Genomic DNA, 24,051 nt, shown 5'->3' on the forward strand with positions numbered 1-24,051 from the left:
CTGCCTCAAATGCGGTGCGTTTTTCTTCTTATGAATCAAAATATTATAACTCTTACAGTCTGGGCGTCATTTATTTTAACGTACATGCTTATAAAATTACCCCGCATCCATATTTCCAAATATTTTTCATAGTTAACCAATTTCATGGGTTACAGTGTGGGAATTGCCGCTCAGGGCCAATGGATGCATCATGGCAGTGAGCGTCACTTTTCGACGCATATGCAGCATTTTTTGACGCATGTGCGTCTTTTTTGATGCGTATGCGTCAACATTTCTGTCTTTTACTGGGTTTGGGTCATTTCTCAATTTTATTAGTACATGACAGGTGTGACTATACAGAGATAGGCTGTTTGCACCTACATTGTGAATTCTGGTGTATGGGCACATATGGCAGATCACACTACTGCCGACCATGATCCTCTAGTTGTTGTACTGGATTTGCACTCTTCACTGACACAATAGATGCCCAAAACTGTGGAATACAAATTGGTATTACCCAGTTTGAGCAGGTTGTGCGTCAATAGAGGAGAGCAAGGCTACACAACTCGATACAGTAACTCATTGCCTGTGTGTCAATGTTTGTGAATTGGCTCTTACAAATTTAGTTGTCCACTGTTTGAACATCACAAGACGTGCTTTCTTAAATGTACTTGTATGCATGTGTTGTCAATGTGGCCAACCATCAGATGCTATTCAGTGTGGAAATGAGAAAGGAAATGTGTTTGTCAGACATGTAGCAACAAATGTTGTGTGAACTACCCAGATTTTTGGGACATAAGCATCTCTAATGACAAACCATGCACAGGATAGATAGTAGACAGTTGATCATGGCAATGTTCCAAGACTAGGCCATCACATGTCCTGGAATGTTGGATACCACTTCCTGGGCACTTGTTTGTATACTACCCATGAGTCAGGCATTTGAAAATGCTATGTGGGTACAGTGTTTGTGACACTGAGTCCCAAAACCAATCCACAAATGTAATGTCACTCCAAAGTTTGAGTCGTATAAATGACCAATGTTTCTCCTGAGGCAGTGGAGGACCAGCAGACCAAGCAGCACATGTTCACATATTTCCAGTGGTTAATTGCACAAAGGTGTCCAGTTCAAGTATGTGGGCCAATGTGTAGCCTGTATCATTATTGGGGTCCATGTTGTCACAGTTACGTGCAAGTCTAGTCATGAGTCTTTGGAGCCATTCCCTGCATTAAGAAAGTATCCTTCACAGCTGAATTGAATGAAAGCCAAAGAGGAATAGACAATACACATGGGGATAGTCCAGCTATGGCACTGCAGACGTTTTATGAGCCTGACAACAGGGCAACCTTGGTGGCCTCACAAAGTTAATGAATCTGCAATTTTAAACCAGCAGGTTTCCTCACAACATTTGTACACAGGGTGGCCTCTAAAATTCCCACTGTATCCGGGAACATCAGTGACTCTGTGCTGATTAATCTCATAGCTATTCACCACGCAAGCCCCATCAATATTTTGGGGGCGATGTGAATCAGTGTGTGGACCATCAGGGTACAAACATGTGTTGACATTTCATGCACATTATCTAATGTTGTTTGTTGTGCTGGAGGCACCATACCCAATCCATGCATAGAGCCATGGTACACTGTCACTATTTGTCACTCATGCATACATTAAACCTGGACAAGGGATGGGCCATAATTAGGCTATTTAAAGACTAGTTCCACCCCATGATATGATAAGTAAACTGATTATCCCATACAAATGTATTTGAGTATTCATTGTAGACCTACCTGACACAATACCTCAGTAGGAGAGTGAGGGCATGGAAAGCAACTATGAGACAAATGTAGCCACAGGGAACCTTTATGTTAACGCAAAGACAGGAACCAATCAGTCTAACAGGATGCAGGGTCAATCAGGAACAAAAATTAACAAGGCAAATATACAGTGAGCAGGCTGATACTGGTCAAAGGTGAAACAACACTGTAGAAAATGTAAACTGTTTTTGTCCTTTGTGCTGCAATGTTATACAATAACCCAAGGCCTGTGTTACACAAGTGATTTATACGCCAATGCATAACAGTGATATACACATTATAGCAGTTTCTATGCCGTTCCAGGCAGCTGCAAGGGCAGTGCACGTTCAAAAGGCTGGTCTGCATTGAGGTGCTCACAGGTGTGTGCAGTTTCAGTCTCTCACAAGTCCTGTAGGTGAGAATCAAGTCCAAAGGGCCAACAGTACCATTCACATGGGAAGCAATGGACAGGTGATTACAGGTCCTACAGACTACAAGGCAGTGCATTATCCGACCAGAAATCCATGCAGACAGTAGAACAATGACTATGGCATACCATACTAAAGAGGGAAGCACACTGGAGTCAGAATGTGAGTCTGGGTGTGTGTAGATGAGGGATTATCTTGGTTCAAATAGTCCATTTCCAGGGCCCCCTCAAGAAGGGTGGGGAGAGACAGAGAACATGGCAGTGATAGGTCTTGATGGCATGTGCAGGGGATGTCTTGTGAGCAATGCTAGTCATACCTGGGGCACTCGTGCTATCCATTTGCTGCTTACATGGATTTCTTGTCACACATACTCCTTGCAAAGATAGCTGATGTCACACTTACTGCTGTCAAGGGTCTGGTCATTCCTTCTTGTTACAAATGCTATAGCACATCCACTGCCTCATGTATGAGGCATTTTTTTCCTTAGTGAATGATGGTGTCTTAGTTGTGTGCCATATGCTGCAATGAACAATGCTGCCAACATGTATGTGTGAAATTGCTGTGGTCCTCTGCTATTGCCCTTCAAATGTGAAATGGACAGGATATATGCCATTTACAGTTTGTGTGAAGTTGGGTGTACATTCATACCCATCAAATGTGATGTGGAAGTTTTCTGTATCCTATTAGGTAATTCTGCAATGCTCCATGAGGCTACACTCTGATTATGACTCTTAGGGATAATGTGATGCAAAAACGATTACCCAGACCAAGATATAGTGATTAGAATAGGTATTTAATGACATATGGTAAGACAGTGGTGATGGTGACTATAGTTAAGAGAAGTTTTTGGACTATGTGTTGTCTCCGACGCAATACTGCAGCTTTGTTTGGATGGTCCCCCTTATGTTGATGGACAATGTCCTCCTCTTCCTCCTCTTCAGGCATTTGTGGGTCTGGTTCATAGAGGGGAATGTTCCTCCTTACACAAATGTTGTGCAGGATGGCACAGGTCAAAATGATCTTGCAGACCATTTCTGGTGAGTATAGGAGGCTGCCTCCGGTGATGTTGAGGCACCTGATTCTTACTTCAGGATGCCAAACGTCCTCTCGACTATGATGCGTATCCTCCGATGTGCCTCATTAGAGACATACTCTGATGCTGTGCTTGGGTTTGCAAATGGGGTCATAATCCATGGCTGGATCCCATACCCCTGATCAGCTGAAAGAGAAAATGAGTGAGAAAATGTTGATGTTGCTTGCACCATGATTATCACTTTGCATGATAGTTGTTATCTTGTGTTGTCTGTGACTCATCTGTGTTTGTGTTATTGTGTGGAATCCTAGGCTTCTAGGATGTACCATCAGCATTGGATAGTTTCATTATCTGAACTGGTGTTTGGCTGATTGACCGGATGTCGGTGGTATTTTTGTAAAGTTGCAGTAGATTGTGTACTCCCATGCATTATGTCATGTGAAAGAGGTGTCCATGTGTCTTAACTGGGGGTGACATGATACTTCCATACACAGAATCAATTCCACAGTGGTGGTAACCCGGTTGCATCTATATGGCCTGGACATCCCATCCATTTTAACATATGCAATGTAATTTGTTAAACATCAGTGAGGCCCTTTGATTTGGCAAGGCGACAATGTACAACACATCTCCGTAAGTTGTCAGCACTGACGTGTTGACAATTGACTATGCACAAATATCCCATGTGTCACAGGTTCTCTGCAGACCTGTTTCTCTGCCCTTGCCGAGTCAACTCTTGTTCAAACGTGTACCTATTCTACTGAACCTGTTCCAGTTCAGCTGGCTAACTTGGTTGTGAGGTTGTCATTTAGAGTGTCAGAAGGTCCATATGCCTGTACATCTGTTTTGTGTTTGTGAAATTGTCTCAATCCGTATGTATAGGAATGTGCACTTTCAATATTGTCACATCAATATGCGTTCCTAGCACAGTCCACTTGCTTATTGGAAGTGGGCAATGTCAGAGCAGGAGTGATGTGAGATATTGGTACAGCCTCAATGATTACATGTCACCTTCATTGTAGTCATCATCATCATGCTATGTGTCTCATGGTGTTTGAACTGCAGCAAAACACATTGCACACCTTACACAGTACTTATTGGTTGGAAGGGTGTTTGATTGAGTGTTATTGATGTGATATTGACAGATTCATCTTCCAAGTTGTACTGCCAGGTAAGGCCATGTCATTGTCATTGTGTGGTTTTTAAATCGATCCCTTATGTCTGTGGAGTTGCATCTGTTGTGTTTTGGAACTGTCATTTGTCCAAAGGTGTGTATCCCATTGGGTGAAGATATCAAACATGACTAGTGGTGTCACAACCTCAGTGTCTTCCTGGCCAAGTGTCAATGTAGTGGTGTATGTGTTGTGTGTCCTACAGGGTTGCTGTGCTGTGTGTATATAAGTAGGTTTCTGTACTTACCAACAAGTAGGCCATTTCCATATCATCCATCCTGGAAGTGTTGATTGATGGTGCAGTGGTGGAAGATAAATGAATCATGTACATTCCCAGGATACTTTGCCACAATGTTGGTGATCAATCCCCGGTGATCGACAATGGCCCACACATTGATGGAGTGTGTGTGATTCCTGTTGCGGTATAGATGTTCAGTTGCAGCAGGTGGCACAATGCATACATGTGTGCAGTCAATGGCACCAAGCACGTGTGGGAAGCTATTGATTTGGTAGAAGCCCTGTTTGGTCTTGTGCTGCTTCTGCTGTGTGTTGGGGAAGCTGATGTGGTGGGGTGTGAGGGAGATGATGGCATCCAATATCTTGGGTAGGAAGGCAGCGAATGAGGGCTGTGCGATCCCAGCAACCAGGGCACCAGTGATTTGAAAAGAGCCACTTGCCAACATGCGGAGGACAGCTAGCAGCTTGGTTTCTGGTGGAATGGTGTGGGGTGTCTGGAAGCTGGGTGCCAATTGTGGCTCAGGGTTGCGCAGCAGCTGCTGAATGGCTTGCCAGTTGAGTCTGTACCTCTGGATGATGTCTAGTTGCCAGAGTCCCAGAAGGGTTGTCCTGGTGCGGAATATCCTCTCATGCCTTCTATGTTGCCTTTGGGGTCTCTGCTGGTGTTGTGGAAGCTGCTGTTGTTGGTCCTGTGCTCTGCGTCTGCATGCATGCTGGATGAAAAGCAACTCCATGTCTTCCTTTTGGAGCTCTGCTGTTGCTTCTGTGTGTTTTCATTATGTACTGCTGTGTTTGCCCCATTTTAACGCCTGCCCTGACCCAGGGGTTCTTTTTTTATGCAAATCAGGCTGTGCGTCGTTTTCCGCCTCCGCCTCCTGGCCGTGCAGGATTTTTGCGCTGTAGCATAAATATGGCGAACGGGTGTTTAAGTCATATTTTGAACACCTACCTTGCATGTCAATAATGCAAGGCGGTTTCCCGCATCCAGAAAATAACGCACACGGTGGACTTTTGGCATTCGCGGGCTCGGGCATCATTGTGTAAATATGGTGTGCGCCGAATGTGCGTCAAAATTGTTGACGCACATTTGGCGCAGACAGAGTATAAATATGCCCCCATACGTCAAAAAGTTGTGAAATGCAAGCATTGTGGCACTTTTCTACCCTGATGCCACATAATGCCTGCGCCAGGCATGATGAATGCAAGGGGTGTATTCCTGCGGTAGGAGGCACACAAAACCTGAGCAGTTAAATCTACTAGGTTCCACTGCACCATTTTTGGAGTTGACTTGAATGTGTGCCTAAGACAGGCTAATTACATGGCACTCCCATTGTTTTAAATTTGCCTGATTTTACTTAGCAAGTTTGACACCTTTTTGTATGGTACAAAGCATTTTAAGTGCCAGCATAATATCGTAGTTTACAACATTAGTGTCCCCACATGCGCTATGGTGCACCATATGTTAATACAGCACACACATGGTGGAGTTATGTGGTGGTAGATGGTGGTAGTAAAACTGGAGCATCTGAGTTGATGCTCTTTTTTTAACATAGAAGTACTACAATGTACTAAGCTTCTGACAATTGACAGTGTCCTGTCCCCAAGACATTGTTACGTATGTATTTGAGACATGTATGTATGGGTGAATCCCATATCTGTACATGTTTTTGTTGGCTTACAATGCCTGTGTAGATGACATGTTATAGATGCCAGTTGGTCATTCCTAAAACTATTTTGATTAGGTCGCTCAGCTAAACAAGTGGAATGTTTAACAGTTGTCCATGGTTTTTTTTTTTCAGCACTCACAAAGCAATGTTTTTAGGTCATGATTGCAGGTAGACCTCCACCCTGCACCATTGGCGAGGTTCCCAGTTTTGAAGACCCTATGCAGCCAGTAAGTGTTACCTTGATTGTCAAATGTGGAGATCAAGGGTTGTGTGTGAGAGACAATGATGCGTGCAATGTTATTTTCAAATGGTATGTGTCTCAATTAAAACACCATCATCTATCCTTGGGTATTGACATCATTTCTGTTGCAATGTTGAGGATGTGGAATGAGTTAAATGATGCACAGGTGCCAACGTGTGCTGCATTTGATGTGGGAGTTTTTTTTAAAGGTAAATATGCGCACACACACAGTGGTGGCAATCAAGGTGTGTGTCAGAGGTGCTGGTTTTCAGAAGTGTATGGATGTTGTCAACATTTGACACAGCACACATGTTACTGCACTGTGTGCCACACTTTGCACAAATTTACTCTGGACATGGTTATGTACATGTGTTGAGGTCTCCAATGGGCTTATCAGTGAGACAATTGCAACATCAGTGCTTCACTACTCTTCAGAATTGAAGTGAGGCACCAGCTGTGCAAGGAGCTTTTTGAAAAAGCCAACAGTCTGTTGCGTACACATAGAGATTTCAGCTCTTTTCCAGTTGGATGTGGAACATTTCAATGGATTGTAGCAAACAAGATGTGTGCAGGGGAACCTACATGATCCACCCATCATGATGAGTGTGAACGAGTGTGGTCACATCACCTGTGTATGAGATGTGCATGCTGAGTGTTTACCTAGTACATAGGAGATGTTTGAAGCTTGTGCACAGATAGTGTGCAACATTGGATATCCGTTATCCCTGCAACAAAAACAATATATTGTAGATGTGTGGGAGGCAGATTGGTATAGACGTGGGGCTTGATTTTGTTTTAGAATGTCTGGTGGACAACATGTGTCATCTGAAGAATTTGTTTCCATTGCATGCTTGTTATTCCTCTACCCAATGCAGTTTTTGATGACATGTTCTCCGGATTTTTTAGCGCCATCACTGACTCCAGAAAAGAAGCGTGACTTTGAAATGAGGACAGAGAGATACAGACACATCTGTGAGGTCCAGGGAGGCTACCGCAGGATGGCCAAACAGTACAGACAGGAGAAAACATCAGGTTTGTGGCAGGCATCTGTACATGGGGAACCAGCCAAACAGTCTGCAAAAAGCACAAAAACAAGTGTAACCTCAATGCAGAGGGTCGGAGGTGGGTCTGCAGGTACCTCCCTCTCATCATCCACAGCACCTACCACAATGGCATCCCAGTAACAACCACCACCAGGTGACATTGGCTCAAATTGTGGGAACGAAATAGGCAAGGACATGGTGGAGATGAAATCAAGATTGGCCAAACTGGAGGATGCGAATGAGCCCAACTACAAATTGTTGAAATTCATTAAGAAGAAGCTGAAGAAGCTGTACCTTTAGACCGTTTCCTCTTCCAGTTTCCTTCTCTTTCCCTAGCTTTCATTGTAAATAGTTTTTTTTAGGGTTTCAGGTGGGTAGGCCTAGGATAGGTAGCATACAGTAGGTTTGTTTTAGAACATAGATAGTATAGTTAGGGGTGTGTGGTTTTATATTAGATTTTGTTTTGGGGGTGTTATGTATAGGGGTATATGTTAAAAAATACAACAACAATTTTTTTTTTTTAAACAAACAAAAAACATATTTGTTTAGGCAATAGGTTTAGTTAGTCTATGTTTAGCTTTAGTTCATGTTTTCCTTCTCGTCTATTGTCTCTTTAGGGGGTGGGGAGGCCAATATTTATTGTGTGGCGTTACATGTATAAAATATTTTTAGAATAGGAGTGTTAGCTGTAGGGGTACATTAAGATAAGTTAGTATAGGCTAGGTTAGTGTAGGTTAGTGTGTAGATTAGGTTTTTGATAGGTAGTGTCTTTTCAGTATAAATAAATCGCATTAGTTTTCTACAGTATGGTGTTCATGATGATTGACAGTCTAGGTGTTAGTATGTCTGCAATGGCCACGTTAGATACATGCCTTTGGGTGTGCATTCAGTATGGATTTAGATGTGTGACATTGTGTATCCCCTATGACCAAGGACCTGTCAGATTGGCAGCAGTATGACATCAGCTACTCAATACACTTTTCTGCGCAGCTCCTGACATTCTGATTGTGTATGGATACAAATTCTAAGACAAGTAATCATGCTAAATCGATTGTTTGTGCTACCTTCTGTGATATTCATTCTTAAAAAGATTAGCACATTGCACTCCAACTCATTTGGGGAATGGATACTGGCACACAAATGGCTGCCCCTCACAGTCTTACTGTCATATGCCTTTGGTCACATCAATGTTGTACTGGTACAATCACAGATAGTTCCAGACACTTGTGTTCTGAGCACCTCATGCCATATGTCAACTTGCATGGTACCTTTTTATCACATGCTTGAAAGACTCAGACATTTTATCATAATCCACAATGCTATCAGTCATCTTTTTAATTATGTTTGGGTCTATGCATGTGGCTTTGTGTCAGACAGAAAGCCACACATGTCCTTTTGTTCAGTAGTCGTTATCCTAGCTTCACACAATGCATACATTTGGAACAGTTGATGGATCACAAAAACAGTACATATGAGATTATGGTAATTTATTTACATGTGCAAGTTTTGTACCAGATGATGTACAATGTACAGTTCACTGACCCCATGGGAGATCGCAAGCCATTGAATGTCCAGTCATAGTCCAAGGGTGAGGGCCATGTCATGAGACATGTGTAGGAAAGGTGAGCATCAGTGAGAAGGTGTGCAAATTGACTATAGGTAGGGATTGAGACAATGGAAGTCTAGGCATGATGAGTCAACAGTGGTAGACTAAAGAGAGCATGTTGGCAGTTGTCACTATACTGGCATGATCTTAAGCACAGAACTAAAGAGATACTGTCCATGTAGCTCAGACTGTAGCTACAGGGTGTTTTTTCTAGTGAATGTTGGTCCTTCACATCGTCATCCTCTGATGTGTGTGGTGTCTCCTGTACCATGGGAGGTGTTGTTGTTGAAGTTGAGGGGAACACACACACGTCAGGGGATAGAGATGTGGAAGCAAAGGTACTAGCAGCTGCCATTTGTGGGAAAGAGAAAGACATCACTGCAGCAAGGAGGAACTGTTGGCTTCACAACACAGCAGCAACATCAAGGTGATAGGCAGCCATATTTTAAATGAGGAAGGCCGGATTCCGCTGCATGGACATTTTGTATGGCCCCCAGCCTGTTGTCGATCATGTTGCTGCCACTTTGGGAGGGCAATTGTTCTAGCCTCTGCCTCAAGACAGCAGCTATGTAGCCCAGGGACTGCTGGAGTCCATCTAGTGGAGCGTGGGTACCTCTGATGGCAGCAGAGTTTGTCCTTATTTGGACTGAGTTACCTCTGCACTCCCTCTAGGCTGCCCACCATGATCTCTATTCCCACCCGCAGCTGCTGTGCCAGCTCCCGCTGGACTCCTACTGTTGTCCTCTGAAAGATAATGTCTGGGTCCTCGGAGTCCAGGGCTGTGGATGGACTGGCCAGTGCAGTGTGTTGGTGGTCGATGTGGAGACCTACAATGATGTGTGTCCTCCCAGTGACTGGATATGGTGTCTGGAATGAACCCAGGACATCCTGAAGAGTGTCAGCATTGATGGCCAGCAGCTGGTCATCCAAATCATCAGAAAATCCAGGACAGGCAGCTCTGCAGGAGGTAAGGCTTCACCCTCTCCAATGGGATAATGAACAGTCAATATTGGACTATGGTGTCTATTGACATGCGTCATCATTTACTTGTTACTGGTGGCTTAGTGACATGGTACAGACCCACATCAAGGCACACATTTATGGACCTCTAGTGGCACACTGTGCCACCTGTGCATCAATTCATTAGAGTCACTGTTGGCACAATCTGCCAGTCTACATTTCCCAGTGTGTTACCCACACCTTGATTGCCTTATCATGGGCTTCTGCATATGTACCCCTTTTATTGATTTGACTGTGTTACATCTGCATGACATAGGTGATGTTGGGGATTTGTGCACACACCACAAATGGAGATGTACAGAATATTTTGCATTTCTTTTCAGAGATATTTGAGTAAGTAACTGACTCCTCCTATGTGTGTGAGCTTTCAACGTGCATCCTCCTAGCCACCTTGAATCATGTGTCCCTCATCTTGCACCACTCATTGTGAGATTCAGCCACATTTGGGGATGTGTGCAAACAAGAATTTCTCCCTTCTTGCAGAACAACACTCATCCATGCATTGCAGGTTTCGTTGTTGCAGAGCTGCAATGATTCCTCTATCTCAAATTAGTGTTGTTTTGCCGAAAGGTAGACCTTCCTGTTTGCACACATATACTCATGGTAGTCCATTGTTACGTTCTGTGGTACAGGATGCTGAACACATGACTTAAAGTAGTTAGGGGGATGCATGTGGAAAGCCCATCCTCTTCCATCACTCAGACAACTCACATGAGGTGGCATGAGGACCTTACACATTTTGAGGCTTGTTGATGTGTAGATGGAAACCACATCAGGCATGACATTGTAGTCATTGCGCTAGTGACTGACATTGTTATAATTCTACTGAGGTCTACTTTCAATGTGTGTTGAAATCATCATCAATCTTTGTAAGTGGCAGACAGCATTCCTGTTAGTTGGATTAGCAGGATGTGTACTTCCTGCACATGTGTATTAGGAACGGCAAAAGGAACACCCCTACACCATGCAGTTTATGTGGCAAAGTTGATATTGTCTGCCATATGTTTTGACGTAAACATGGTTAATAAAAGGAAGCATTGACTAACTGTGACAACTACACATCCCTGAACATTTGAAATGATGCACCACAGCACAGCAAGATGAGCTGTTGCACTGCATCTTACTTCATAAATGGGTACACATGTGCCACAATATCCAGACACAGACATCATAATGTTCTACTGATGCATATTGTTGATACCATACACTCCATTGGTGGATAGTAGTAGCTCATAATTACCATGCCAAGGTAAGGCACCTTGCATACCTTATCCTGTCCTAAATCACATGTCCCCCTCTCACACCAGACACTGCATGTAGTAGGCATTTCATGTGTATATTTGGGATCTTCCCATGCAACAAATGTAAGACCCACCCAGCTTATGATGCATTTACAAATATTGTACATCTGTATTTGGTTCAGTGTAGTCCAGAAACTCAAGGGTGGGATATGAGTGACAAGTGAGTTTGTGACACATTTGTATTTCCAAAGATTGTAGTTGTTCATTGTGTGTTGCATTGTGCATCACACATAGGACAAACTTTCTGTGTTTTTGGTACATTGATCCCAGACCACCATTTTCAAGCAGCCCCCTTGCACCAGCCAACAACACCATGGAAGCACCTTATTTATATTACTCGTCACCATGGTGGACATTTCCCCAGTAGCCTCATGTGTTTTGTCACTATTGCGGTGCTTTACTGCATTGGCACCATATATGATGTTCAATGAGGTCCATTGCTTAGAATGCTTGAATCACTTTCACATACGTCTTTGGCATGCCTCACAAATTAGGTTTACAGATAGCACAGTTCAATCTTTATAGAATGTCTGACCCATTTGTTGTTTCCTCCTGGTCTAAGAATTATTTCCTTGCACATATCACATATGGCACAGGTATTTTGTGGTGCAAGGATGTACAAAGTGGATCTATGCATGCATTGTGTGACTTTGTTATGTCATCTTGAGGCATCTCAAAGTTCTTGTTGGCCCACCCTGTGCAACAAGCGTAGTACATGTTGCTCGATGAGTGTTACAGATGGGCAGGTGGTTAAGTTGAAACCGTGAAGGGATTAATGTGAGGATTGGGTAATTATCTTTTACATGCATTCAGTGTGTCCTATGTGCCTCCCCCTTCTACCATTTGTTAGTTTCAAGATTGTCCCCCACTGCAACTTACACTGCATTTGTGGTAGGTCGTGGAAGTCTGCTCTGTCCTGTCTTGAGACTCTGGTAATCAGCTCCTCTGGGATGACCGCTGCCACCATCTCCTTCAGGTCATCCAGGTCCTCCTGGGGTACGGGACTTCCACTTTCAGTCTGCAATGCTGCCTTTCGGTTCCTGGACAATTTCTCTTTAGTTCTGCGCTTGCAATCATGCCATTGCCTCTTACAATTGATGACAGTCAGATTCACATCTGCCACACTGTTCACTTTATTGACAATTGACTGCCATATGTCCTCCTCCTTCCTACCTATTGGCAATTTGGAGATGACAAAGACCTGGTGTTGGTGCTCCATCACCTCTTTGACCAAGATGTCATTCTCCTCCTCACTGAAGCAACACTTTTGATTCCTTTTCTCCTTCCGTGATTTTGCTGGTCCTTCCTGGCTTGTATTGGGCTGATTGGGGTCTCTCTGGGGTCTCTCCTGTCTTGCATTCTCCATCAGGGGTACTTGTGTTTTTTTCTTTCTCGTGGGTTTGATTTGATTCTAATGCTGCAAAATATGTTTCTATCATGATTAGCACCAAAAAACGTGCCGCTAGTTTTGCAGCATAAGTGTTGTTTTTGCTTACAACGTGTCACAAAGGTTACCATCAGTTTTTTACTCTGAACCTTTTTTAGTGCTATTGTGCGTCATTTTCTAAATACGCCACACGGATGGCACAAGGAAATGTCGTTAGTTGGAGTTACTTTTTTTGATGCACAACTGTTCTAGTGCAGTTGTGCATAATTTTTCTTAAATTTGGGCCTTAGCTTTGACTGAAAAGCAACTTGCATGCAAACCTGCTAGGTATATTGGAAATGTTGGCAAAATGAGGGGTGGGTTTCCTGACTGGAGGTATTGTGATTACACATAGCATGCATGCTTCAATAAGATTAGTGTGTGGTGAACCATACAGCATGTGGAGTGCATGGAGTGCAATTGTACACTTGTTGTGACTTGAGATATGCAGGATATGTATGACAGGCTGTGTATTGTGAGACAAAATCAGTGACATCTTGCCTCAGGGTTCATTGGCAGTTCTGTGAGAAAAGAAGAGACAACATTCTGCCTGCTTTTGTTCAATGGATGGACACACATTTGGCATTGGCAGAAGGAGCTGGATCACGAGGAAGATGTCAGGAAGTGCCATTGCCTTGCTGGACTGAGGTTGAAATATCAGATGGCTGCTGAAGTTGAATGAAAGCACATCCAACTTGCAAGATGTGTCTGGCACAGTCAGGCTTAAGGGGCCAGCCCTGGACCTTGCACTGAGATCAGATTGCAAATGCACTCACTTAAATCCAAGAAGTTAAGGGCCAGATTTACAAGGCCCTATCACAACAGGAGCATCACTTTTCGTGACGCTCCGGTGGCGCTGTGCACTTGGCCATATTTACAACACCCATTGCATTTTGACGCTGCCCCAGATTTATAGTTTTTGTAAACCTGAGCCAGCACTAAAAACTAACGCCACCTCAGGGTTGGCGTTAGCAAGGCGCCACAAGAAGAAATGCTTTAATTTCTCTTTGCAGCACAGATAGAAAGAGCAAAAGGCCATTGAAGATTGTTTTGTTTCACAATGCACCTATCTCTGCTCTATGGTGCAAGGGTGGCTGCGTTGGCGCTCTGCAGCAACTTTAGCACCGGCCCAGGGGGAAACACAGAGGTGCGCCATATTCTATTAAATACGGGGCATCCCTGCATTTTGAAAATTGTGGTGCGTGTTGCTGCCAAATTTGGCACAGTGTCACGCTCCTTCATTTTCACATAAATCTGGGCCTCAGAGACCACTTGTGTATGCTCTGCCCAGCAGCATTTGAGTCACCACCTGTTTCGGCTCCTATTTGTGCAAGATCACACAGTGAGCTCTCCTCCCTCTTGAGTTTGCCAGGCAGAGATTGGTATGCAGGCTGTCTGTGCTGTCTGAGGACTATGGAGGAGTGCTTATTTTGTTTATCAGCACGACGGACCAGAATTCCACCTCTCAGAGAACTCTGCAGAATCGCACAGAGTTTTTAGGTAACTCTGCAGAATTCCGTTGAATAAAATCTCTGGGAGTTCAGCACACCCTAGTTACTATACATGATGTGGCTTCCCTCTTGTTTGAGGAACACTAAATAATTTCTGATACGATGCGTGGGCGATAATGGGACAAAGATTTGTAATGTAACCTTAGATGTTGCCATTCTGTATAAAAGTATTTTGTAAGAATATGCTTTTAAGGCATGCAAATTCTACCTAGGAATTAGATCTACAGAATACTATGGCCCTCATTCTGACCTTGGCGGGCGGCGGAGGCCGCCCGCCAAAGTCCCGCCATCAGATTACCGTTCTGCGGTCGAAAGACCGCGGCGGTAATTCTGACTTTCCCGCTGGGCTGGCGGGCGGTCGCCTTCAGACCGCCCGCCAGCCCAGCGGGAAAGAGGCTTCCACGATGAAGCCGGCTCGGAATCGAGCCGGCGGAGTGGAAGCTGTGCGACGGGTGCAGTTGCACCCGTCGCGTATTTCACTGTCTGCGCAGCAGACAGTGAAATACATGTAGGGGCCCTCTTACGGGGGCCCCTGCAATGCCCATGCCAGTGGCATGGGCACTGCAGGGGCCCCCAGGGGCCCCGCGACCCCCCCTACCGCCATCCGGATCCCGGCGGTCGGACCGCCGGGATCTGGATGGCGGTAGGGGGGGTCGGAATCCCCACGGCGGTGCAGCAAGCTGCGCCGCCGTGGAGGATTCAATGGGGCGGCGGTACACTGGCGGGAGCCCGCCAGTGGTGCCGGTCCGACCGCGGCTTTACCGCCGCGGTCGGAATCCCCATTGGAGCACCGCCGGCCTGTCGGCGGTGCTCCCGCGGTCCTCCGCCCTGGCGGTCAAAAACCGCCAGGGTCAGAATGAGGGCCTATGAATGCACAAAAATGTTGTCAATAATGGTCCAATTGTGCCTAACACATATGTTTATGGTTCATAATATGTTTTTTCAAACAATTGACTGGCACTACGATGGCCACCTGTTTACTCCAAGTGATGGCAATTTGTACATGGTCTGGTGGGAGGAGTAAGTGGTGTGTAGTGTGGACATGGTGACATACGCACATCATATAATAACATGCAATATGTTGGTTAAACTATATTGATGTTGGCTTCATGGTATGGAGTGGCCCAATAAGTCAGTGTGCTGAATTTATTGGTGCAATTAATAATAAGTACAATTAAAATATACCAATGTGGGGGAAAGGGGAAGAATGGGGTGTTCGGATGTGAGAATCAAAATATTGAAAACATACTTTGACCACTGAACTCCATTGAAAATCTACAACAGGAAATAGCCTCCTGCATGTATCTGCCAAAACTACAGTGGAGCATCCCCTATAGAAAATGATTGCAGGCAAGGAGAATATTGCTGAAATATCTAAAGAAAGAGGCTATTCCAAGAAGGCTCTCATTGGTGCAATCAAGAGTTAGAATGATGACAAGAAGAGAGAGATGTTACTTGGTGCCAAAACAATGAATAGGAAAGATGAACACTTGCATAATCTAAGACTTGTCACCAGTTATAATACACACTCTCATGTTGTACATTGGGACTTAGTAAACAATTGTAGGACTTGAAAGTAGACAGCATCATTAGTCCATCCCTACAATTCAAGCATCAAGTGAAGACCTAATTGTGGTGCGTAGATATCAGCTTTTAGTTATGTAAGCAGAAGAAAGTTGGCATATGTGTGTGAGAGGGCAGGGGAGAAATATGACTTTGGAGGCTGGGTTAGTTTTCTAATTTTGACTATTTGTTGAACAAGAGAAAAGCACACAAAAAATGTACAGGACAAGTTCCGGTTCACATAGGAGGGTCCCGTGGTTCTGTTGTGTAGTCCCTTTGAAGTCTTGACAGGTGTGGTAATGGTTTCTGCCTTCTCTTTTTTTACAGTGTCATCGTTTGGATGTCACTGCCAGCACCCTCAAATAAAGGAATATTTAAAATGTTATAGTTACCACAACACCCGTGTCTCCCCGTGGGTGTCTAATTCTCTCTACCTCCTTGGTAGTGGGTTCTGCTGAATATCATGACCCCGGGGAGAAGAGTGCTAACAGAGAAGGAGCCAATCTTCCCCTGTCACCATCACCAATAAAGTCACAAGTGAGGAATAAGGGTGGGGTTGGAAAATAAAAAAAAATAAACCAACACAAAGAACTCCTTCTTTTAGGCTTTGTGGTTCCCCTCTGGCTTCCCCCCTTGTTACAAGCCAGTTTTAGCTCCTCACATTCACTGCGCTAGCCACAAGTCTCCAGAGTTGTAGAGGGCGGCTGAATCCCTATTGGTGGCATCCACCAGTTTTCTCTACAACCACCTCATTCTCCTCATCGGTCCCTGGTTCCTCGGCTTCTCTGTCCTTGCAGCAGCCTAGGTTGTCCTCCTCCTCCTCTTCCACTCCAGGATGTACTCTTCTCTACCTTCCATTGGCATGCAGCATTCCTGGCAGCAATCCCAAAGTCTGTGCTGCTCCGATCTGCCAGTCTGCCTCCTTTTCCAGGTGTGTGTCCTATCCTGCTTCTACTGAAAGGCCAATTCCTTCATCAATGTTTGTGGAGTCCTTCCTGCCTGCATTCTCCTCTCTAATGCCTTGTCTTTCTTCCCTTTCAGGTAGCCTCGATTGTGGGATTCATTGGAAGGTAGAAGGGAGACACTGTCAAGCTTATCAGGTAAGGAGAGGGTAGAGGAGGGGGTTCCTTCACAGTGTGAATTGCAAAGCATGCAAAAATAGTCACAATACAATTGAGTCTTTAGTACCATATAAACGTAAAAGAGAGGATAGTGAGAATAATATCACTTGCAAATCATATTTCACTGTGCTATAGTTTTGTGACATAGGTATAACTATTACAGCTGAACTTCTATGGCGTTGTGTGTTTAACTATAAGGTCCCTATAACATTTGTTTTGTGGAAGGATTTCCATGGTTTTTAAATTCTATTTCCCTCCTCCAATGTCCCTGCAACCTTTAGATTTCTCAGTGAATTACGAGGAATTTCTTAATGTAAAATAATATTTAATTACCATACATTAATCCAAATTCTGCAGTGCATGGCCTTTGGTTGTGCACAGCAGAGGGTCACCGGGCCTGGCCTGCAGGCAGGCCCTGTTGCCAACTCCTGCATTTCCCCCTTTGGGTGTGTGGGTTAGGTTAGCGCCCACATTAGTTAGGACCATGTTTAAAGAGGGAAAGTGTTTTTTGACTTGCCTATATCTTTGGTACCGTTTGACAGATCTTTACGGAATTTACCCAAAAAGGTGTTGTGGTGATTCTTGTTACACATGGAAAGTTTCAGTGTGATCTGTTAAGCAGGGGCCGAGAAAAAGGGGTCTCGAAAACGGTTGTGTTTCCCATGAAAATTTCCATAGGATTCTTTAGACACGACTACAGGCATGAATCATTGGACAGAATTACACCAAATTTGGCAGAAAGCTAGCTGTTGGTACTCAGATTATGCTTTCGCTTATTTGGTGTGAATCTGTTCAGTAGGTTTTCGAGATATTGAAGGGACAATACATTTGTATATCTGTGGGTGGAGAATATTTCACAAATTTTGCACATTTTCCACAAATACGCGTGTGAAAAGAAGCGTTGCAATTGGCTGACCGCAACTTGACTACAAAGTTGCGGCCCCCATTTTATTTCATGGGACACAGTCCCTGGGGGTGAAAATCCAAATTGAAAGTTGCATAAGGAGTCAGGGTGAAGGTACCCTGACCGCAGGGGTGTGATATAGGTGTGTTTTAGGTGCAAATTATGGGTTTAAAATAATTTAGCATCACCAAGCATGATATTCACAATAATTCATGAATTTTCACAAATTATTTGCGAATATGGAAAGAATTTAAAGAAAAATCATAGACACATTCATACACTAATTAATTCACTCTTACATGTACTCAGAGACAAATGCGCCAACTCACACACCCACTCAGACAGTCATGCACTCTCTCTCTCTCACTCCCACCCAGACTCACACACCCACTTTCAGACTCACTCAAACACACACACACACTCACAGATCCACTGACAGAGACCGGACCTGTGGGCAACCTGGATTGCCCACAGCCGAAGGATATGGGCGTGGGGTTGGGGGGTTATAAGGGCCTTGTGACCGGCCGTGCGCGGCACAGGTTGGAATAACGTGTAATAATTAAAATTGCTTTACAGTAAAAAAAATAGATATTCACTGAAAAAAACAAAGGGTACAGGGACGTTATGGTTAGCTGAATTTACTTGTACAAAACCATAGAATTTCAGCAGTTATAGTAAGAGTTCTTTTAAGTAACTATAACTCACACCATAAGGTAACTATAACTCGCACCTTTGCTATGTATAGCTAATTTCTCCATATATTATATCATTGATGAGATCCTGTATCAGTGCAACATTTCCCCAAAAAATATTGATAAGAAAATTGTGCATGGCAATGTCACAAGTTATTGTTACCTTAGGGTGAGAGTTACAGTTACTTAAAAGAACTCTAACTATAACTGCTGAATTTCTGTGTTTTTTTACAAGTAAATTCAGAACCTAACTATAATGTCCCTGTAACCCTTGTTTTTTTCAGAGAATATATATATATATATATATATATATATATATATATATATATACAAAACAGGAAAACAGAAGAGGGAACTCTGCTTTAAGCATAGAAGGCAACAGTCTCTTGCCATTTGTGCAGCAACATTTTTAAGCATAGAATTGGGCCCAGTGCCATATTTGCTAAACTGTAACATGACAAAAGCCTATCACCACTCCAGGCACAGGATTACAACTTTAGACCAGTAAAATACCATCCAAGGCAACCTGGGATGAGTAAACGCAACCACGGACACGTGTTTTGATGTCATTACATCTCTTTCAAGAGATTTATTTAGCTTTGTCCAGATATAGGGGAGCACCCAATATAAGTCAGAACAAAACCCTTTCAGATTTAGAGTGATGCATAAACTGTGCAAACCAGGAGAGAGCACTCTGGGTAATTCCAAATTTGGTGGAGAGCAGCTCCAGTGAGGAGCACCCTGCAAAACCAGCGACTCTCAAGGTTTGCTAACCTCTAATGTCTGTTTTTCTAGCAAAGATTTAAGCATTGAATTGACACAATGCCATCCACACCGAGCTAGAAAGTGATAATAAGTCTTGCCATTGTACAGCAAAATCTTTAAGCATTTAAGCATAGAAGATATATGTGTATATATATATATATATATATATATATATATATATATGACTTGACTTGCTGGCGGTCACCTTTGGGTAGTTATAGTTAGGGCCTAGTTTCTATAGAAAAAGCTGTTTTTTTGCTTGCCTATAGCTTTGGCACTGATTAATTTGATAGTCATGCGAGCTGCTGCTTGGAAAATGTAGGGGTGATCCATCAAGCGGGGGCTGAGATAAACGGTGGGTGAAATTTAGAGGGTTTCCAATGTCAAACAGCGATAGCACAAAAATCACTGGGCAGAATTACACCAAATTTGACAGAAATGTAGCTAATGGTTATTTTGTCTAAATCCATTCAGTAGTTTTTGAGAAATGTAAATAATTACAAATTTGTATCTATAGGGACGTGAAGGATTCACGACCCCTTCCAATCTTGTGAAGAGACCTGATTGGCTCATAACACTTCCACAACAGAAGTGTTGTCAGCCATCATGAGGCTCGGCGGAAGCTGAGTCCTAGAAAAAATAATAAAAAATACAAAGGGGGCCAGGGTACTAGAAACTGACCCCTTGGCTCTGAAGGTGGGGTCCCAAAGTGTCATTAATTTTCAAAATGTATCCAAAATTAGGATTCTCGGTCCTGCCCCAGTAATTGCACCTAGGTGATTGTCACCAAAGTGTACAATCATGTGGTCTGGATGTTGGTAATCTGCAATGCTTTCAAACAAAGACAGCAATTTTTGCCACTTTGAACCTCTATGGCCAATCCAAATAATGTCTACGTTAGGTAAACCCAAGCTCCTGTCAGTGCAATTGTTTCTAGCACTATCTGTGGCCCAAAACACAAAATGATGACCCACAATCAACACTCTAATCATTTTAGAGGCAAGAAGTAGCAACACTCTTGTGAGAAGTTGGTTCTACCCATCTAATCCACCTGGATTATTTTGCTGTTTAATTACCTGTTTTCTTATCTTTTACTGTGGGAGAGCCTCATAACATGTGACTCACCCTGAGTAAACTAATGGTAAAATGGTCTTTGTGTGCTTATTGCCAGTGCCTGCCTTTTAACACAAAGCCATTCTGATGCAGCAAGGATAAGTGGCTCATGGCTGATTACAAATGGACATGTGTGCACATCCATGTGTGTATGTGTGAGGGCTTCACATGGGAGACTCCTGTTGTGCACACCCCAAGAACTGCACACAGGCAGTCTGGCACAGAAGAGTCTATGCAGAGTGGGTGGTGACCTGGAATAGGCCTTATAATCTGCATGTACACATATAGGGAAAGTCAGAATGCTTTACTGTCTTGACCGTAGTGACACTCAATTATACTCCTATGGGAAAGACTGCCCTAGGGTGCAACTCCAGTTCCCTAGTTTCATGGACTCCAGAGTCACACTAATGTACACAGTAACCTATGTGAAAAGAACCCTTTTGTGAAGTCCAAAGCATATCTGCACAGCTTATGGGTCATCCAGGAATGTCATCTTTCTCTGATTCGACTCAGGATCTGAACCCAGGACTTTTGTGACCCTGCTGGGCTGGGTAAATTACTTTTTGTCTCCAGCTGCAGGAAGAAAGGTATCACCCATCAAAAAAAGCAATTACCAGTGCTTAAGTCAGCCATGAAGAAGGAAGGAATTAGTTGAATTCCTCTGCACTAATCAGCCAGCTGTCATCCTGTGCCAGGAAAATGGCTTGCACCAGGCCACTCAACAAAGGAGGGAGTCCAGACTTCTAGGGCCAAACCATTGGGAAAGCGTCTTTGAAGATTTGCTGGGGGAAGGCCCTGGCAGTGATGTCAGCGGGGAATGGAGCTGAGCCCCCCAGAGCACATGTGGCATGTGATTCCTGGGTGACACAATTTTCAGCTATCCCAGAAAAGAGTGCAGGGAGGTTGGAACAGGGGCATGGAAGTGATGTGGCACATCAGGGTAGGCCAGAGTTGCAGCCCTGCTGGACCCTCCTGCCCCCACTAAAAAGGTCCTGCACAGGGGATAGAGCTCTTTTTTGGATGTGCTTTTCTCCCATACACTGTGACTGGAGGATGGCACCATGAACAATAGGACAGAAGAACCCCCCTGCCTGCGCATCGGATGAAGGACTCTGCTTCTGATTGACCCCAGGACCAGTTGGGGGGAAGACTGGGCTCTGCGCAAGGAGTAGAGGCCCAGAGTTGAACCAATCAAAATGCTGGTTTGGCAACTTTGAGGTGAGGATGCCTGGCGAGAGTGCTCTAGGTGGCCAGGGCTCACCACCAGGAGCAGAAGGAGCCCAAGATCATAAATATCGGCCCAATGGGGCCTGAGTTATATCCATTCAAATTTTAGTGACCTTTGACCTAATTAATTTCAATGGCAAAGCACATGGGGCTCCACCGCTGTATTTCATTTCTGTCTCTAGGGAGGACCAGAGTCTGGAGACTACCTCCAAAAAGAAGAAACTGTAGGGGAAGTTCCCCGTGATATCGGGTGGGGGCCCATGACCCCATCAACAGGCCCCATGATGTCAGGAGATAAGAGGGCATCATTATGCTCACTCTGTGGTGGTGAAAACGGCACCCAGGACCCTATACCTGGGTCTCGAAGATGAGAAGTGCGAGGGAGCACCATCATGCTCTGCTGCATTGCTGGTGATGTGACCAGGACCCCAACCCTGAGCCCTGTGAATGCTGCCAGGATGGGGGATCATCATTGCGCTCCACCCACAATGGTTGGAGGAGGCCCGGGACCCCATCACTGGGCCCTGAGACTGGAGAAGATTGTGGGAGCACAGCCACATTTTCCCACAATGTTGCAATAGCAGCCAGTCCTGCGTGGGCTCCCAGGGCTGTCCCAATACAAGGGATCACTGTGGGGTGCCTGGGTGGGACCGGGTACCCCCAACCAAAGAGGGACGGCGCAAGGCTGCATGGAAAGAGCCAGTGAGAGCAGCTGGGCTCCCCAAATAGCTCTCAAGTGAAGGAGATCTGCACATGGGGTGTCCAGGTTGGCCCGGACACCCTAAAGGAAATAGATCCGTGGCAAGTGGCCATCATAAAAAAATGAAAACAAGCATAAAGGCAATAAGAAAATGAACGTGACTCACTAAAGCTCAGCGGGAGAGCCCCTGCTCTCACTGAGGAGCGTCCCATAATGCTTGCTCTCAGCCCTGTTGTATGTGTGCCTGATGCCTGCTTTTCCCTACTCCTCACTGTCTTTTCCTCACCATCAGGCTTGTTGTGTGCATACCTGCTGCCTACCTTACTCTCCTCCTCACTGATTTCTCTGGGCCCTCAATACTGTTATGTGAATACTTGCTGCCTGCCTATCCCTCCTCCTCACTCCTCTCTCTGAGCTCTCAGGCCCCTTTTGTGGGTGCCTGCCTTTCCCTCCTCCTGACTCTATTCTCCTCGGTCTCAGCCCTGTTGTGCATGTGCTTGCTGCTTGCCTTTCCCTCCTCCTCACTTCTTTTTCCTTGCTTGCAACTGTGTTATGTGTGTGCCCGCTGTCTCCCTTTCCTTCCTCACTGCTTTCTTTTTGCTCTCAGCTCCATTGTGTGCATGCTTGCTGCCTGCCTTTCTCTTCTCCTCACTCGTCTCCCCAGGCTCTCAGCCCCACTGTGTTCATGCCTGCTGCTTGTCTTTCTCTTGTTCTCACCGCTTTCTCCATGCTCTCAGTCCTGTTTTGTGTGTGCCTGCTGCTTGCTTTTCCCTTGATCTCACTGCTTTCCCCTTGCTCTCAGCCCCATTTTGTGCATACCTGCTGCTTGCCTTTCTCTCCTTCTCACTGATTTTTCCTTGCTCTCAGTCATGTGTTGTGTGTGCCTTCTGCTTGCCTTTCCCTCGTTCTCACTGCATTCTCCTGGCTCTCAGCCCCACTGTGTGCATGCCTGCTGCTTGTCTTTCTCTTGTTCTCACCACTTTCTCCATGCTCTCAGTCCTGTTTTGTGTGAGCCTGCTGCTTGCTTTTCCCTTGAACTCACTGCTTTTTCCTTGCTCTCAGACCCATTTTGTGCATACCTGCTGCTTGCCTTTCTCTCTTTCTCACTAGGTTTTCCTTGCCCCCAGCCCTGTGTTATGTGTGCCTTCTGCTTGCCTTTCCCTCATTCTAACTGCTTTCTTCTTGCTCTCAATCCTATTTTGTTCAAGTCTGCTCCTCTCCTTCTCACTGCTTATTCATTGCTGTAAGTTCCACTGTATGCATGTCTGCTGCCTGCTTCTCCATCCTCCTCACTGTTTTCTTTAGGATTTGAACCCTGTTGTGTAGGTGGCTGCCTTTCCCTCCTCCTCACTGCTTTCTCTTCTTTGGGCTCTTAGTCCTGTTGTGTGTCTGCCTGATGCCTGTCTTTCACCCTCCTCACTGCTTTCTCCTCTCTATAATCCCATTGTGTGTGTGTCTACTGTTTGCTGTTCCCTCCTCCTCACTGCTTTCTTGGGGCTCTCAGC

Source organism: Pleurodeles waltl, chromosome 8 (genome assembly GCF_031143425.1).
Source record: "Pleurodeles waltl isolate 20211129_DDA chromosome 8, aPleWal1.hap1.20221129, whole genome shotgun sequence".
In the NCBI taxonomy this organism is placed as follows: Eukaryota; Metazoa; Chordata; class Amphibia; order Caudata; family Salamandridae; genus Pleurodeles; species Pleurodeles waltl.